Here is a 20,381-nt window from a genome sequence, read left to right as displayed (position 1 = left end):
GAGAGACTTCGAATGAGACCAGTATAAGAACCATACAGCCAAGCCTCAGTTAACCCTCAGAATTGTGAGAAAAAATAAAGTGGTTGTTTTAAACCACTAAGTTTTGGGGTAGTTTGCTATGAACCAGTAGATAACTAAAACAATCCCTTTATTACATATAGAAATAAAATTTAGGATACATGCCCCTGAAAGGCCAGAGTTTTGGAGCCTGGAGTTGGGGTTAGCTTTATTCAAGTATCTGTAAAACACTAATTAGAAGAGAAAACATTGAAAGAACACAATTTATTTAATTCAACACTGATAAGTTCACATAACTGTGCTTTAAGAAAAACTGTATCCTAGAGGATTATTTTGTAAAAATCCTCTGAAGAGAAATGATAAAGAATTGAGAAACTATCAAAATATTAGAAAAGGACAAAAAGAATGTGAAGAGCAGTTTCTTATAAAAGAAAACGGGTGATCCTTGAATTCAAATAAATGAAAAAAATTCAATGATACCATGTAAGAATAAAAATATTCATTTAAACCATTGGAGAGATCACAAAATACTGAGTAATAAACAAGCAGATTTTATGAACTTATCCTAGCATAAATTGCATATTCTAGTTAATGAACTTAGAAAAATATCAAATTTCGATACTAAAAATCAAACTTCGGAAATAAAATTTAACTAAGTCACTGAAGGCTGGTCAATTCTTGGCTAAAGTCCCATAATTCTTATGTATGTTAGCTAGGACTCATGTCAGAGAAAAGAATTAGCTTTATGCTTGTGATAATCTTCAGCTAAGATTAGCTCTATACAATGTATTATAATTCATGAAAAGAAAGAAAAAATTATTTACTTTGGAAATAAACTTTGTAATATGACCCTGATGCTAGATTGAAATAATCTCGACATGTGACAGAGAAACCAAAATATAGGCAGTTGAATGTATGTTTATGTGTGTGTATGAGTGTGCGTGTGTGCATGTACTATAGTTATAATGACTCCTACTTTTAACTTTGATATTTTAAAAAATATCTCAGTATTATTTTTAAGAAAAAAGTTAAATTCTCAAAGAGAAGCACTATCGATTGATCACTGTGTGGGTATATGTGCAGTAGGAGTAAGGAGATCTCATAAAGATATCCTGCTCAATGTCTGCCTCTGATTTCTATTCTTCTCTTTGGAACCATACAATATCAACTGGTACTGGCTTTTTCTGGAAATTATAGACAGTAAATAATAATCAGTAGTCCAATACTGCTCTGTACTAGCACGAGGTTCTAAATTTTAATCAGATATTTGAGGATGAAACAGAGAACATGGGAAAGTGGCACCATGAAGCACAGTATTTCTCAACCCTTCAAAAGTGAGGAACACTTATAACATAAAAAATTCCAAGGATCTTTCCACATCTAAAATGCAGTAGTTCCACATGTTTAGATGACACTAACATGTAAAGAGTGGTTATCATCTTGTAAGAGCTAAAATTGAAATGGACTGTGAATTATCATATCGCAGATGTTAGCTGATAAGGAAGTAGAATATTCTGGTTTGTGGCAATTTGAGGTTGGAGATATAAAACACTAGTTATCCTAGATAATATAGTCCAGGCATATTTTCTGTTTAATCTATACAAATCTTTATCTTCTACAACCCTGGTTTCTGTTCATCTTTTAATATAATTAAACAATCGACAAAACTCTCAAGATGCCTAAAACATACCCTAAAAAGTTTAAGAAATAACTTAGAATAAAAAAATGGATTGCTCATTTCAATTTAATTTAATTTGAATTTCTTGGTCACCTCCATGATGAAACAAAGTAATTTCGATTTTCTGAAATGAACTATACTCTGGAATCTGCTGTCAATCATTAATGTTCATTGATTCAATAGACATTTTGTTTAATGTTTTGTAATTTTTAAAATAATCCTCTAGAAACACTATGCCAATTATCAAAATGTTACCAAACTGTGGTAATAATAGGTTAAATAAAGGGAATTAATAAGGTAACAATAATATTAAAACATTAAGCAATTTTTCTATCATGCCATTTTGAAAAGAAAATATATTTCATCATAAATGTTGTGAAATGTGTACATTATGAGTAAATTATATGTATCACTATGTCTACATTATGAGTAAATTATATGTATCACCAAGTTTTTGATAGCCAGCCTCCAAGTTGGCTCTCAGTAATCCCTTCCTTCTGGCATTCGCAGCCTGTATGAGTCCCTTCCCACATGGTATCTGGGTTGGTCTGTGTGACCATAGCATATGACAGAAGTAATGGTACAACATTTCAAGATTAGGTTATAAAAGACACTGCGGCTTCTATCTTGCTTTCCCTCTCTTGGATCATTTACTCTGGGGGAAGCCAGTTGCCTTATTGTGAGCAGCCCTATGTGACGAGTAACTGAGGTTCCCAATAGCCCGTGAAGAATTGAATGACACCTCCTGCCAAGAGACATCTTGGTGAGCTTAGAAGTGGATCCTTCAGATGACTGCAGCCCTAGCTGACTCCCTGACTACACTCTCATGACAGACCCTGAGCCAGAACCCCCTATGCCATCATTAAACTCCTAACCTTCAGAAACTGTGTGAGGTAATTAATATTTGTTGCATTAAGCCGCTACGTTTTGAGGTAATTTGTTACACAGCAATAGATAACTAATACAACAAAGATTCTAAAAATGAGAAAAAATAAGAGAGATTAATTACTGAAAACATGCAAATTAAACTGGAAGAAGAAATATATGGTCCCCTCCATTCCCAATGCTGTAAATGACTCCTGCTTAACAACAATGAAATGTTCTTTTTAATAGGTCGATTTTATCTCTATAAAAAAATTAAAAATCCATTGAGAAGACTGGAAACTTATTAGCCTTTTAATAGCAAGTGAAGATCACGGGAAGAATTTTTTCAATTTTTTTAAAAAAGATTAATGATTAGTTAAGCTCATTGTAAATATACTGGCAAGGATTCAGAGTAGTAAACAGCTTTAATAAAAATAAGTTTTAAAACGGATGTTGTTTTGTACACTATTTCTGGCGAAAGAATATCCCAGCCTTTAGTCTTGCATATTATTCATTCAGATTGACATTATCTTTTTGATTGCACAGGCAGAAAAACTATCAGTTTAGAATCATCCCCTTGTTAATAAATCAAAGTATCATCCAGGGGCAGCCCAACCATGAAAAAGAAGGTCACGTTGTGGTATCAGCCCATCTCTATACCTCCCCAGGACACAAAATATTTCTTTTTTATGACATGGTTGCTAGTTTCTAAGCAAATTAAGCCAAGTAGTCCTTTCTTGACATCTTGTCTCTCTGCCTGTAGAAATTTTACTTCCAGAAGTGGATATTTATCAATCGTTGGGGTTTGATAGTGATTTATCTGTATCAGTTATAATTTTTGTTAGTTATGGAATTTTAATGATTTGTATTCGATCAATGGAAATAGATGGTTCTTACTATGGTGAGGTCTGACCTTTCTACAAAGAAGAGTTTTAAAGACTGCTTGCTCCTTTGGATTAGTTCTGGTTTCATTAGGACATGAGTGGTCTCTAGGTATAATTAAAAATAATGTTGAGAGTGGGAACCATTCGTGACAGGCTAAGAGATTCTATTTTAATAATAGATATGCAAATAAAACTCACTATCTATAGGGGAGAAAAGATTGGATGGGGCAAGAATTGAACTGGAGAGACCAGTAACACCATAATTACAGCAGCCCTAGTGAAGAAGGCTGAGCTTGCACCCGGATAGATGCTGGCCGTGGATATGGAGATGGGTGGGCAGCTCGGAGCTCTATTTTCAAAGTAGAAACAACAGGAGCTTCTGATGAAGCAAAGCTGCAAGAGTTTCATGAGTATGTGAGTTGCTGTATTGTTAAAGCTAAATTAACAAGTGAGGGTTTATCAAGGAATTCTTGCCCTTTTATCTGTTTTGATGATGCAAAGGAGTGCTAAAAAATCGAATTAGCACTTTTTTAAAGGAGAAATAGCACATTTAAAAAAGAAAAACAATTGGTAACTAGTATATTCTTAAGGATTTTAAATCTTTGCAGTTTTTAGGCACTGCGTTTGTTTCAAGTTTGGAAAACATAAAGAATGAATAAACATTCCAACTGAGGTAAGCTACTTTTCTAACTTGCCAGTACTGATAAGATAATCAACACCAAAGTGAAAATATGTCACGCCCACATTGATATCAGGAGTCATGTGCCAGCTTATAGGTAACAAAAGCATTTTGCTCACACAGATTCATGGCCTGGAAATATAGCTCTGATTCTCTGAGGGTCCATTGATTTCAACTCCCAAATCGTAAACTGTTGGATTGATGTACATAGTTTTGTTTCTGGGAGTGCTATACCATTACAACTTTAGTTTGGTACATAAGATTCTTCACGGTCTGATCTGTCCTCTCCTTGTGCAATTCTTCCACATGTACTATGTCAACCAGAGTGTGGACTATGAGCAATAGAGGGACACTTGATGTTGCCCCATTGGATTGTGGGTATTTAAGATGGCCTCTGCCATAACAAAGCTGTCCAGAGTCTGCAAGGAGGTATTTACTTAATGACCTTCCAATAATGACCTTCTAATAATTAGCTGTATCTTATACGCCACATCATTTAGATTTGTATACCCTCTCAGTGTTTATTTCCCTTTTGTTATGTCTTGGCCTTTGGGAAAGCCTTCTAGTTCAACTTCATCTATGTTATAGCACCACAGGGAGAAGTCTTGTGTCTGTTCTCAGGTTCTTTCTAGTAGAAAGACAATAGATAAATGGCATTAGAAATGGGTAAATCTATGAAAACTTCTTTAGCAGAATTTTATAACATGCGGCTGTTACATTGCTCCCAAGAATTACCTTGTATACAGATATAGTGAAATGCTATGTGACATTTTCATAATGGCCTCAAAATTAATGCTAAGGTCATCATCTAAGTATGTTGCAGTTTTAATTATATGCCTGATAGTAAAATGTATTTCCATTTCATTATACTGTGGGAAAAGCCTAAATGCTTTTAATAAATTAGTGCCTGATGAAGACCAATAAAAAGCAGTGAAGTTCTCAGAGTGAATTCACAAAGAGCCAGGGTAATCAGTCTCATGGTTACCCAACTTCTCTTTTAGAGGGCTGAAGCATTCCAACTTTGTTGTTATGGATGATGTGTTCATCCACTGGTGAGGCAAACAACCAGACTTCTGGGGCCTTCTCCTTTGGGGCTATTCAAGTATTTGAAGCTCATGAATAACTAGAGAAGCCTCAGCATAGAGAAGCCCTGCCCAGCCTTGCAGAGAGAAAATCTCCAGCCTGCCAGACCCTCTGTCCTTCAAAAGCTGGAGCAGAGTGAAGGAATCACTAGGCTGTAAGCTGTTTGATGTCGGGCACCATGTCTTATAAAGAGTATTTATATCCCTAGTGGCTGGCAAATAAATGCTTTTGAACTGAAATAACCAAGGACTAGTTGGTCTCACATAAATCATGAAATCAGGTTAGGACCCAGATTCGCATGAGCATCTGCATGAGAGTGGAACAGCCTGAATCACCAAACCTTGATGGCTTAAAATCACCTTGGTAAACTTACATTATACACAGGGTATTAGCACCATCATAAGATACTCAACTGATGCTTTTTAATGAAGAAATAGTAGCTCACAGCAAGTGGTTACTATATATTTCAAGTGTCTTTTGAAATAGGAAAATACCTTAATATGGTGTAAGAACCACCAACCCCTTCCCCCTGCTCCTCCAAAATAAGAAAAAGAAAAAGAAAAAAAAAAAATCACCTCCTGAATGAGTTTTCTATTATGGGGAATGAGGTTAAAAAGATTTGATGTACAAGAAGTCCCAGAGGGTGATTAACCAATTTCAGGAAGCAAAAGTTATAAATAACTCATCCTAACCACCACCAAAGGAGAGCCAAACAGTATGGTTGCCTTCAAACAGATTATTTTAAGTATTGTTCTCATGCTGAAAGGAAAGCCATATTTCCTTTTGTTTCAAGTTATAACCTATTTCTCTTGAAAAATGTGAACTCTTCTCTCCTCCTCTCCCCCTTAATTATATATCAGGTGCCTTTAAAAAGTCATCTAAATAGAACTTAAAATGTGATTCAGGAATTGTTTACTTGAGAAAAGATAAATGTCTTCTATTAAGGACAGAGCATGGTTTGGTATTAACATCAGTTACTTTGAACTCGATTATCTTTTTTAATCGCATTATCATGTCTGTTATTTCTTTACTCACTCACTGCTGTATGTGTATGCTGCTTCAGTTTCTTTATAATAATATTTATATACATTTACAAATACATAAATATTACATTTATAAGGGGCACTGCCACCTGCCCTATCTCATTGGCTCCTAATAATCACTAATGTGAGCAGGTCAAAGAGAAGTTCTAAGAATAAGAGTTCTAGAACCATCCTGGGGCCTTCTTCCTGATCTAACACTTACAAGCTTTGTGCCTGTAAGCAATTTATTACAAATTTATGAGGCAGATATTATTATTGTTAAATTTTAAAAATGAGGAAATTAAGGCACAATAATACTATCTGCCTCATAGATTGGTAGAGAAGATTAAATAGGATTCTTTATACGGAGCTCCTAGAACAGTGCCTGGCATGAAGAAAGAGCTCAATAATTATTAGCTCAGTATTGTCCTCTGCAGTTACTATTATAATTTTAGCTTTGAATAGATAGAGGCCCAGATAGGCTGAATGACTTGCCTGTGTTTATTCAGCTATTTGGTGGATGCTTGAGCCCAGGGTTCTGACTAGTACAGGGTTCTTTCTAAGTGGGATACTCACCTCCTACCCTCAGGAGATGCTCCAAAAAAAGTGATGTGGGAAGAAGGGATTGTATGATCATTATAAATTTTGCATATTACAGATGATTGCTTCTAAGGAAAGATATAAGAAATTCAATGAGGAAAACTGTAATATTTTCTTCTTCACTGAAGCTTTACCTGGTGGAACTAACTGTACATAGTAACATCATGCATTTGATAAAAAGTTACTGGGCACCGCCTATATGCTAGAAATAGAAACTGATAGGTACTAGCATAGGGTAGTAGAGGACAGAAACACCCAGAAGGCCCTGTGCTTATGGGGAAGATGTTTTCTCAATCTGGGACACAATCCATCAATGTTTATATAAACATGCATATACCTGGCAGGTTACATTGGCATATGTTGACGGATTGTGATGCATAAGTCATAGAGAAAAAGCAGTGTTATTTCTGATGAGCGATGCATAAATCATAGAGAAAAAGCAGTGTTATTTCTTTATAGCCACACCTCAGTAAGTAAATCTATGTGCTTAAACATGTCTTTGAATATTGCTGTTGGTGCTTGATAGCAAGTAGAACTTTAGAGACTACTTTTTGAAATAATTATATTGGAGTTTACCCATCAAAAAGAGTGTACATCTTCCAAGTAGTTCCCTTGGGAGCGTTTATGATTATTCTCATGCTACTGCTCAGCTCATGGAACCTGAGGCACACTTCCTTTCAGCTGCAATTATCTTCAGAGGTAGCTAACATGCAAAAAGTTCCATCTCATTATTTTACAGTCACACCTTGTTTTTGTCCAACATAGCATTTCCCAGCTTTACTACCCACGTTTGTTGGAAGTGCCTTTGCATGCTTTTGAAATTAAATTCACATACTGAAGATGAAGGTTGGCTACTTAATGGGTTATTCTGACCAAGGTATACCAAGCTCTACACGAAACTCGGAAAAAAAGTTTAAGAAATATGTTGTTGTGAGATTTTTATGCATAGCCTTCTAAAATACCTATTTTGAAGATGCCATTCTTAATTTGCATATGACAGCCCCATTGTTTGTTAGAAAACCAGTTCTACTACCCTCATCATTGCTTGTATGAATGTCTTCCCTTCCCTTTTGGAAATTAGCTTATTAAAGGCAGTGGCTTGATTTTCTCCACGTGTTGCAATCTCCAAAGCATCTTGATTGGTAGTAAGAAATGTCGTAGTAACCGTGGAAAAGTGGATTTGAATGTGGATTAGTCTCTACTACTTGATAGCTTGCTTCAGCAAGGAAAAGATAAAAGAAAGAACAGACTCAAAGACAAATCATTTGGGACCACTAAGGAATTGGAAAGAATAGCTGTTGGGAACTCCAAGTTCAATCAATGGGTATTTATTAAACATCAACATACTTCATCCACTTTATTCTTCAAATCATATTCACGACTAGTACCTCTTTTTATCCTCACAGAAGCAATGTAATTCTTCCATTAATAGCTCCATCATTTGAAATTTTCAAAGAGGAAATTCATAAGATGTGAGAAAAAAAATTAACAGAAAAAGGAAGAGGCTTAAAAATAATTATTTAGTGGAAGTAATTAATAGTATTTACCTCTGTTCATTGTTGATTGAAATTTTGAGGCAAATGAGGTTGATAGTGTGCTTTTAGACTTTCTAATCAAACAAGATGAAGATGAAAGTGTACAGTAGCTATCAAAAATGCTTTCAGAAAGATGAAATATTTTTCAATAGGCTAACTTTCCTCTTTAGTGACAAGTAGATGCTTTGATGTTTTGAGGGTGACCAGGACAAGGATCAGATATCTTCAGGGTTGAATTATGCCAAGATAAAGGTGTGTGACTAAATGCAATAAAATGAACAGGGGTTCCATATAGACCTCACTGAAAATCAGCTCTTTGAGGTACTGATCTTGCCACAGGGATATTAAAAATACACTGGTCAAGGTAAAAGCAGAACAATGAAGAGGCCACCCACAAAGAAGAGGCAAAGGTAATGGCAATACTGGAACTTCTCCAGGAACAACTTAGAGAATGGATCAATTAAAACATTCTTTTTGCTCTTGCTCATTAAAGCTAACAGAGCCTTCAAAAGACTGTCGACTCAGGAAGTGGGAAATAGCATGTAAGACACCAGCTCTATCTTAGAAAACCACAGCTGTAACATTTGTGCTTTTTGATAATTATTGTGGTTTTTTTCAGTATTGCAAAGAGCCGCAGACCACAGTAACTTGTTGAGGATGCCAATGACCTTGAGGTCAGGCTGTCTACAGCTACAGACCTCCTAACTCCTACCCACTTGGTAATACCACCCTCAGAAAAGTCATCCTTTTCATGGGATTTTGCTATTTATTGTTGTTCTATTTATTGATTTGTAGTTTTATAAAGAAAGAAATGTAGGTATTAAAAAAGAATATTAACTACCTGATAATTAATTTATAGATAGAAATATACTTAGAGCAGGAGTCAGCATTATTTTCTTGCTAAGATCTTAAATGAAAAATACCTGAATTTATATTGAATCATAATTATTTCACATATTATAGATGGCAACTTATCTATGACTGTTGAATTTATAGTTTTTTCCTAAAAAAAGCATTTGAAGTATTTATTCATAGTAACACATTTACTTGGACATCTCATTTCTTTTCTAATGTATCTTCTCAAGTAGAGTGAATGTGATGTTTTTATATGTACACTTATATATGTATATACATATATAGTTATGTATATAGGATAGTTATATATAGATACATACATATATAAATATACATATACTGGCAATGCTTATAAGGGTAAAGTACCCTTTTTATAGGAAGCCCTGGCTAACTCTTAAATTAGATCAGTTGCTTTGTTCTGTGCTTCTAAAGAAGCTTGGTTTCCTCAATTCTGGCATTTATACTTTAATGTAATAACCTATCTGAGACTAAAGGCTTCATGAAGGAAAAGGCCTTATTTTCTTATTCACCTCTATGCTTAGGACAGTTCCTGAAAGGTATAAATGATTGATTGAATGAATGAATGAATGAATGAATCCTCAAAGGAAGGTTACTTAAAAATGGCATTATGTCAAATTATATTTTAACTTTTGAAAACTCAGAATAGATGCATGAGGGATTAAGGTAATTCTTTTTCATCAAATCTGATTACCTCAAATACTTCATTTCCCTGAGTTTTTTGCTCCTGAACTCGTGTAATATATTTTGCACTTAGAAACTATGAGCCAATTTTTAAAACAACAAGGTTAGCATTTAATAGTTTAGTGGACCTTTTGCAACATATATATTTTAATCTAAAATGGAGGAGGGCTGGCTTGGAATTATCTGGATAGTTAGCCTTGAGTATGAAAATGGTCCTTGTTGGAGCAAGAGTAAGGATTTTGCAATTGCAAGTGCCCCTCAGATAAGCAGAGGCAGGAGGCACAGATCTGAGGAGAGTGAGCCCCTCTGCTGAAGAAATTTAAATGTCACTGTCTTTTTACACACCCACTGATGGCTTTCTCACTTTTGATTTTCTTACTGAGGTATAATTGGCATATAACATTATATTAGCTTCAGGTGTACAACATAATGATTCAGTATTTGTATATACTGCAAAATGGTGGCTCCCTCTTACGTTCACGTTATGAAAAGTATAAAAGAAGACCTCAGCTCTGCCTTCAACATTCTCAGGGGAGCCTTTCAGGTATGACAGTGATGCAAAAGTTTCCCTTTGGCAGTGGACGCAGACAGGTTGGGGAGGAGAACTGCTGTGTAGGGCTGAAAGGGAGTTTTTCTCTACGTTAGAAGCCAAACCTATGGATCCTGCTCCCTATCCTCCAAGTCTTTGAGGGTATGGTAGGTATTATGAATTCAATTTTGTCCCTCAAAAGAAATATGTTAAATCCTAACCCCCAGTATCTCATAAAATAACCTTAATAAGCATTGGGTCTCTATAGGTAATCAAGTTAAAAGGAGGTGATAAGGGTGGGTCCTAATCCAATATGACAGGTTACTTATAAAAAGGGGAAATTTGGACACAAAAAGAGACATGCGCAGAGGGAAGATTACGTGAGGAGATGGAAAGAACACCATATGAAGGCAGAGGATTGGAAAGACAATCAACAAGCCAAGGAATGCCAAAGATGGCCGGCAAGCTAGGAGAGAGAGGCCTAGAACAGATGCTTCCTCACAGCCCTCAGAAGTCAACCCTGCCAACATCCTGATTTCACACATCTAGCCTCCAGAACTGTGACATGGTAAATATATGCTATTTTAAGCTACCCAGTTTGTGGTACTTTGTTATGGCAGCCTTAGGAAACTAACGTGGTAGGTAATGACTTAGAAGGAATACTGGGAAGAGATTCAAGAGAGTAGCAGTTGGATGGGACTTTAACCCCGAGTTTCCACATCAAAAAGAATTCTGAAAGATAAAGCAGAGAAAATATTTAATTTTAATCTCTCCAGCCAGCATTCATTTTTTTCTAAAATTCTCTTGTTTGTCAACTTTATATGTAATTGATTATGGTGATTTAATTCACTTATCAGATTTGTGTCAAATAATCATAAATGTGGACCAAGAAAAAGTAAAAGTAAAATTGCTGTCAGAACATCACAATCAGAGCATAAGTATAATAGTATAATTAAATGGATAAAATAATTTTGCTTATTAAAATTTATGCTACCTTTTCTTTATCATCATGGAGGTAAACATGTGAATGGTACCTGGTAAAACTGTATGTTGAATAGAAAGATTCAAGTTGAAAGTCATTATAAAAATATAAAGCCTATAACGAAAGGTGATTTTAATGAAAACTGCAAATTTACTGAGTAATATTTTGTAAAAAGTACTATGTCAAGCACTAAAAAAGGCAACATAGATATGCCATTTTATTAAAAATATTATAAAAATAGTTAATGCTTTATGTTGAAATGCTTATACTAAAGTATTAATTTTTTTAGCATTAATAATTCCAGCTTCCTATTGTCTGTCTTTTCCAAAGTCTATGCATAAATGGAAAATATGTGCCCTACCTATGGTTCTAAGAGTCAGAGCTGTATAAAAAGGTATGCAACGCTCAGAGAAATGTGGCTCCCCTCTCATCCCTACCCTACCACCTCGTTCCATCACGCCTCCTCCCTTAAGTTACCCATCTCCTTCATTGTTCTCTCGGGAGCAAATATTGTCTTTCCTGAATATTCTACGAGAAGCTAAATAAAAGTTATAAGCAGTAGGATTGTACATTCTGAAGAGTGAGGCTGGTGATACCTACAGTTGCATGCTTGGATCGTGGGTTATGTAATGCTTTCCAAACATACTAGGGATGGGCCTCAAGCTATACATGGAGAGGCCATACAAACTTATATACGCAAGAAATCATCTCATGTCTGCTCCAAAGCAATGGGAAAGAAACTGGAGGAGGCCGTAAAGAGGAATGGACCCTTCAAACAAAAACAGATAACCTTCTCTGACAAAAAATTGACCAAGAAGACTGTTAAAGCAAAAAACTGTCTGTCTTGAATAATACCTATCTAGAAAGCAAAACATTCTTTCCTTCTAATCCTCTAGATTTTGAGAGTTTCAGCCTGCCTGAGGAATACCAGATTGCACACCTCCTCTTGAATGGGTTGCCTCTCATTATCCTTGATGAGGAGAGGGAACTTGAAAAGCTGTTACACCCAGACCCCACCTCCCAACCCCCCTCACTTCTGAAGATGCCCTCTCTACCATGGGACTCTAATCTGGTGCAGACTCCTTCAAGAATTGTGTTGATCTTAGATGTTGAACTGTCACTTGTTTGCTATGACTTAGATATTTAAATTTCTTAGCACTTTATAGTTTGTATATATGTGCTTTTGTATTAATAAAGCAATTCTTTGATTAACAGATGAAAACAGATGACAAGCTTGTCTGATGAAAAAAAAAAAAACCAATTGAGTAGGCAAATCTTGCATTAGCTGCAGTAAAGAACCCAGATTTAGACCTGGGTTCTTGACTATTAGCATATGGTATGTTTAAAACAAGGTATTTTCATGTCATGAAGAAAAATTGGAAATAATTTAGTTTTGAAATGAGTTTGGCTAATATGGTCAGGGCCTACCCTTGAGGACTTCTGATTTGTGAAGCAGAAAAGAACTATCCTGTTAATAAAAAGCAAAGTGCAAAAGACTATCCTTATATGCTATGTTTCATGTAAGAAAGAATGGGGATATGAAAAAAACACACACACACACACACACATATCTGCTAATTGGTGCAAAATAAACACAGGAAAGATAAACCAGGAACTAAGAAGACTGGTTACCTATGGAAGGTGGCGTAGATCTATTCTACTAAGTCATAGGGATGAGGAGGGAGCATCTGCGTGTAAATTTTTGTACAGCTCTGACTCTTAAACCATAGTAATATTTTACACACTCTTCAAATACTTCTAAATCAACCAACAATTAAAAACAACCATCATGTGGGGGAACCCCAATTGAAACAAATGAATCTAACCATATTGCAAATGGATAACATAACTACAATAAAGGATGTGAGGGAAAAAAAGGACTAATCTAAGTAACTTTGGTCAATGGTATCTTGACAGGATATTGTAACGCTAAAGGCCAAAGAACTGTATATAAGTGTTATCATCTAGATAGTAAACGTACTTCTCATAGGAACATGGGTTAGCAAGTCTGAAACTATACTAAAATTGAACAAATAGGTAAATCTATTGTACATGTGATATTTGGGTTTCTCACTGTCGGAGAAAGAAGCTACAAATAAAGAAAAGAAGGCTAATGTGGACTCTGTACTGTTGGATTGGAATCAGAGGTATTAGTGTAAGCTCATCATATTATATATATATATGCATAAATACAGACATACAGATGTGTGTGGATTACTGGGTTAGCTCTGTCCACTGAGAGAGCCCTGAAACAACATTCCAATAGAAACGAGTTTCCCCGGCACCCAGATCCTGGTTCCAAATACTATTCTCTTGTAGAAGGACCTAAAGTTCCTTGGGAAGTGGTTGATTCCAGGCCTGGGAAGGGAAAATACAAGATAAGTTAAAAAGCAATGAAGTGCTCAAAAAGAATGGATCTTGTTGAAAGGACATAGGAGCCAAACTAAATGAGATTTAAGTGGCCAAAGCTGGAATAATTTGAGCAGCAAATATAACAATAATTGTATTAGATTATGACTCAAAGAATAAAGTAAATGTTTTTGAGTCCATATTGATATATTTAAACAAATAAATAAATAAGTGGGGGAGAAGTTGACAGCTCTTCCTTGCAACAGAATTCCAATTAATAAATGGAGAAGGAAAGAGAAAAATTAAAAATCACCATTTGGCATAATAGTTATTGTGATCGATATCTGCTGACGGATACTAAAATTAGTGGGTGTAATTTTGAGGAGAAACAAGGTATTTGCATGATCTCAAAGTATTTTCTACAAGATATTTATTGGACACAAAGTAAAAAATATTAACTATACAGTGGGGAACCCTCCAGACACCACCTTAACCAAGGTTAACATCACCAATAAGAAAGCATATTGATATTACAAATCTTTTGATATGATGCAAAAATAACATAATTTGCATGGTATTCATGAGGAAACATCAAATAAACCCAAACCGAGGGACATTCTAAGGAAGAGGTGGGACATTCTAAGGAAGAGGTGACCAAAACTCTTCAAAAGTGTCAAGGACATGAAAGCAAAGATAAGCTGAAGAACTGTCATCGATTGGAAGAGATGAAGGAAACATAACAACTAACATTATGTGGAATCCTGGACTGGATCCTGAAAAAGAGCATTGGTTGGAAAATGGGTGAAATTTGAGCAAGGTCTACAATTTAGTAAATATATCATACCAATGTTAATTTGCTGGTTCTGAACATTGTACAATGGTTAAGTAAGATGTTAAGACTGGGGGAAACTAGGTGAGGGATTTATTGGAACTCTTTACTATCTCTGCAACTTTTCTGTAAGACTCAAATTAATTGAAAATAAAAAGTTGAAAAAAATGAAGAAAGTTTAATTAGTTCATGGGAATCATTTGTGTGTGTATGAAGTATGTCCTGGAATGATTTCTCAGTGAAATAAAATACCTAATGCTGCTATGTTTATATCAAAGGGGAGACACTTCAACAAATACTCTTACTTTACTAATTATAGTATACTAGTTCCAATAAACATGAATGTAGTAGTAATATTTAGATTGTATTCTAAAGCTCCAAAACTTTAGTTAGGCTCAATTATTCAGAGACATAATGAGCTCTATTATTTTTTCCTTCTTTGGAAATTTTATAAAGATTTTGAGGATTTTGTTCAAAAGTTGACTGTATTAATGCACCCAATATAGGAACACTAAACATATAAAGCAAATATTGAGACATAATGGGAAAAAGTGACAACAATACAATAATAGTAGAGGACTTTAATACCATACTTACATTGAGGAATAGATTATGCAGACATAAAATCAATAAAGAAACATCAAAAAAAAAAAAAAGAAACATCAACTTTAAACAGCACATTAGACCTTGCAGACTTAATAGATATATACAAAACATTTCATCCGAAAGCATAATACACATTCTTTTCAAGTGCACATTGAACAATCTCCAGGATAGATCATGTTAGGCCACAAAAGAAGTCTCAATAAATTTAAGAAGACTGAAATCATATTAAACATCTTTTCTGACCAATGGTATGAAACTAGGAATCAATTACAAGAAGAAAACTGGAAAAAATCACAAATATGTAGAGATTAAATAATATGTAACTGAAAATCAATGGGTTAATGAAGAAATCAAAGGAAAAATTAAAAAAAAATACCTCGAGACAAATGAAAATAGATATACAACATACCAAAATCTATGGACTACAGCAAAAGCAGTTCTAAGAGGGAAGTTTATAGTGAAACAGGCCTATCTCAAGAAATAAGAAAAATCTCAAATAAACAATCTAACTTTACACCTAAAGGAAATAGAAAGAGAACAAACAAAGCTCAAAGTTAGTAGAAGGAAAAAAATACTAATGATCAGAGCAGAAATAAATGAAATAGGGACTAAAAAGACAATGGAAAAGATTAATGAAACTAAGAGCTGGTTCTTTGAAAAGATGAACAGAATTAGCAACGATTCAGATAGACTCACTAAGAAAATAAGAGAGGGATCGAAGAAATAAAATTAGAAATGAAAAAGTAGAAGTAACCAAAGAAATACAAAGAATCATAAGAATATTACAAACAATTATACTCCAACAAATTGGACAACCTAGAAGAAATGGATAAATTCCTAGAAACATACAATCTTCCAAGACTGAATCCTGATTACTAGTAAGGAGATTGAATCAGTAATCAAAAAATTCCCAACAAAGTCCACGGCCAGATGGTCTCAGTGGTGAATTCTATCGAACATTCAAAAAAGATTTAATACCTGTCGTTCTCAGATTCTGCCAAAAAGCTGAAGGGGAGGAAATTCTTCCAAACTCATTTCACGAGGTCAGCATTGCCTTGATACCAAAATCAGACAAGGATACCATACACACACACACACACACACACACACACACACACACACACTCAAAGACAATTACAGGCCAATATTCCTGGTGAACATAAATGCAAAAATCCTCAACAAAATACTAGCAAACTGAATTCAACAATACATTAAAAGGATCATACACTATGACCAAATGGGATTTATTCCAGGGATAAAAAGATGATTCAACATCTGCAAATCAATCAATGTATACACCAGAAAAACAAAACAAAAGATAAAAATCATAGATCATCTCAGTAGATGCAGACAAAATTCAACATTAATTTATGATAAAAACTCTCAATAAAGTGGGTATAGAAGGAACATACCTCAACATAATAAAGGCCATATATGCGAAGCACCCAGCTAACATTATACTCAATAGTGAAAAACCGAAAGCTTTCCCTTTTAGGTCAAGAACAAGACAAGGATGCCCACTCTCATCACTTTCATTCAACATAGTATTGGAAGTCTTAGCCAGTTCAATTAGACAGCAAAAGAAATAAAGGATATCTAAATTGGAAAGGAAGAAGTAAAACTGTCATTATTTGTGGATGACATAATTTTATATATAGAAAAGCCTGAAGCTGCCACCAAAAAAGTGTTAAGCTAATAAACGAATTAAGTAAAGTTGCTGGTATAAAATTAACATGCAAAAATCTGTTGCATTTTTATACATTAACAATAAACTAGCAGAAAGAGAACTTAAGTAAACAATCCCATTAACAACTGAATAAAAAAGAATAAAATATCTAAGAATAAATTTAACCAAGAAGGTAAAAGATCTGTACACTGAAAGCTATAAGACACTGATGAAAGAAATTAAAGGAGACACAAATAAATGGAAAGATATTCCATGCTCATGCAGTGGAAGAATTAACATTCTTAAAATGTCCATATTTTCCAAAACAATTTGTAGATGCAATCAAAATTGCAATGACATTTTTGACAGAAATAGAACAAAGAATCCTAAAATTTGTATGGAACCAAAAAAATACCCAAATAGCTAAAGCAACCTTGAGAAAGAAGAACAGAGCTCGAGGCACCATGCTTACTGATTTCAAAATATATTATAAAGTTGTAGTAACCAAAACAGCATGGTATTGGTATAAAAACAGATATATCAGTGGAGCAGAATAGAGAGCCCCAGAAATAAACCCATACATATATGGTCAATTAATTTATGACAAAGGAGCCAAGAATATACAATGAGAAAGGATAGTTTCTTCAATAAATGCTGAGAAAACTAGACAGCACATGGAAAAGAATGAAACTGGGCCACTATCTTACGCCATACACAAAAATTGATTTAAAATAGATTAGAGACTTGAATGTAAGATCTGATACCATAAAACTCATAGGAAAAAACTTAGGAGGTAATCTCCTTGACATCAATTTTGGTGATTATTTTTTGGACTTGTCACTAAAGGCAAGGGAAACCAAAGCAAAAGTAACCAAATGGAATGACATCAAACTAAAAAGCTTCTGCACACCAAAGGAAACCATCAACAAAGTGAAAAGGCAATCTGCTGAATGGGAGAAAATATTTGCAAATTATATATCCAATAAGAGGTTAATGTTGAAAATATATAAAAGATTCATACAATTCAATAACCAAAAAACCCCAAACAATCTGATTTAAAAATGGGCAGAGGATCTGAATAGACATTTTTCCAAAGAAGACATATGATTGGCCAACAGGCACATGAAAATAAGCTCAGCATCACTAATCACCAGGCAAATGCAAATCAAAGTCACAGTGAGTATCACCTCATATCTGTCAGAATGTCTATTATCCAAAAGCCAACAAATAACAAGTATTAGTGAGGATGTGGAGAAAATGGAACCCCCATGCACCATTGGTGGAAATGTAAATTGGTGCAGCCACTATTAAAGAGTAAAGAGGTTCCTTAAAAAATTAGAAATAGAACTACTACATGATCCAGCAATTCCTCTTCTGGGTATTTATCTGAAGAAAACAAAAACACTAATTTGAAAAGATATATGTGTCCCTATGTTTATAGCAGAATTATTTACAATGGCCAAGATATGGAAACAACCTAAGTGTCCATTGATGAATGAATGGATAAAGAAGATGTGGGGGTTGTGTATGTTTAATGAAATACTACTCAGCCATAAAAAAGAATAAAATCTTGCTATTTGTGACAACATGGATGGACCTTGACAATATTATGCTAAGCGAAATTAAGTTAGACATATAAAGACAAATATTGTGATTCAACTTATATGTAGAATCTAAAAAAAACACACACACAAAACAAACAAACAAAACAAAACCTGACTCATAGAGAATAGATTGGTGGTTGCCAGAGGGGTGGGGGAGTTGGGAGGGGCACAGTTAGGTGAAGGGATACAAACTTCTACTTATAAAATAAATGAGTCATAGGGATGTAATGTCCAGCATGGGGACCATAATCAATAATATTGCATTAACTCTGTGTGGTGATCCCAATATATACAAATGTGGAATCATATGTTGTACAACTGAAACTAATATGATATGCATATCAATTAAAAAAGAGATATCTCAGGGAAAAAAATCTTTTTCTCTATACCAGAAATACAGAAGAAAAAAAATCAGGTTAATAGATCATTCTGGTTTACTGGTTTCCAGTTGGTAGAGTTCAAACTTAAAAACAAAACCCTCAAAAAACTTTAGTCACCTTATGTCATGGATCAGTTATAAATTTTGTTATTTCCAAAAAAACAAAGAGCACAAATCTATACATGGTCGCACCTTCAAAGGAAAAAAACGACTTGCCCAGGAGAGGGAGTATGACTTTAAAAACTGCCTCTTTCTAGCTCCTGTCCCTTCCGGGGCAGACAGACCCTTTCAGGGAGTTTAGTTTTTTACAGCGCAGACATCACCTCAGCTGCAGAGAGTTTCCTGTGAAAGGGCGACAGGTCGCGGTGGCCGGAGAGCATAATCTAGACAGGAAATCTAGACCGCACGGGTGTCGGGAGCCTGCGACGTGCAGCTGAGAGCATGGCGCACGGTCACATTCACGGACTGCACGCTCCGAGCTGTGGGTACCAGTCTGAGCGACCACCGTCAAACCTCCTCCAGCCCACTGCAACCCCCGCAAGGGACCGTGGGAAACGCCGGGTGGTGCAAACTTGACGCAGAACCGGGCGCATCAGAGGCGGCGGTGAGTTGGTGTGTGCCTCCCTGGGGCTCCCTGCGCAGACCCCTCGCCTCCCGCTCCGCTCGCGGGAAAGCGAAACACAGCGGGCGGGACGGAGCTGGGCCACGCTGGGCTGTCCGGTTGCGTCCGTGTCCCGAACTTGGCAGTGCCCGGGGGCGACCCACCTACCTGCGAGTCCCGACGGCGCGGCCGCGAGTAGCAGCAGCGGTGGCAGCAGCAGCGGTAGGGCCGGGCGACCGGGCCCCGGGGCCCTTCTGGCCTCTGCCCTCGCTGGGAGTCGGGGGCCCGGCATGGGTGGCAGGGCCGGGTCACATCTCAGAGAGCGGCCCGCAGCTTCCGACGACCCCTCGGGCCGTGGACGGCGGCGGCGCGGCTTCCGCTGGCGCCGGGGGCAGGCAATGCCGGCTGCGCGCGGCGCTGCTGGGGGCCCGGCGCCCAGGGAGGCGGTGCCAGGTGCGCGCCCCACCCGCGTCCCGCCGAGCTAGAGCTGGATGCCAGGGCGAGGGGAGGGTCCCCGCGATGTCTAGTCCTCAGCCACTCATCGTTTTAGTTCTGAGAGTCTATGAGAGTTTCCACAGCCCCAACCAATCAGGTCACTACTGCAGGTAAAATCTCACTCCAGTAAGGAGAGTGAGGTGAGCAAGTTGAGAAGTGATTCATGGGGAGCTTGGCATAGGGAATGCAAACAGCAGTAAGGGAATGGCTATGTGTAGAGACAGAGAGAAGGCAGAGTAATCAGGAAGATCGTTTCATAAACTACATAAATGTCTAACCAATGTAATGTATACTTGAACTAATGAAAAAAAAAAAGGTGATTCTGGTTGGTGATTCAGGTTTGGGCCTGAAGGTCATGTCTCTATAACTTGAAATCTCCGAGTTCAATGTTGGAAGAATAATGAAATGGACATTTATTTCT

Source organism: Pteropus alecto, unplaced genomic scaffold, assembly GCF_000325575.1.
Source record: "Pteropus alecto unplaced genomic scaffold, ASM32557v1 scaffold185, whole genome shotgun sequence".
Lineage (NCBI taxonomy): Eukaryota > Metazoa > Chordata > Mammalia > Chiroptera > Pteropodidae > Pteropus > Pteropus alecto.
Note: the sequence above shows the minus strand (reverse complement) of the source record.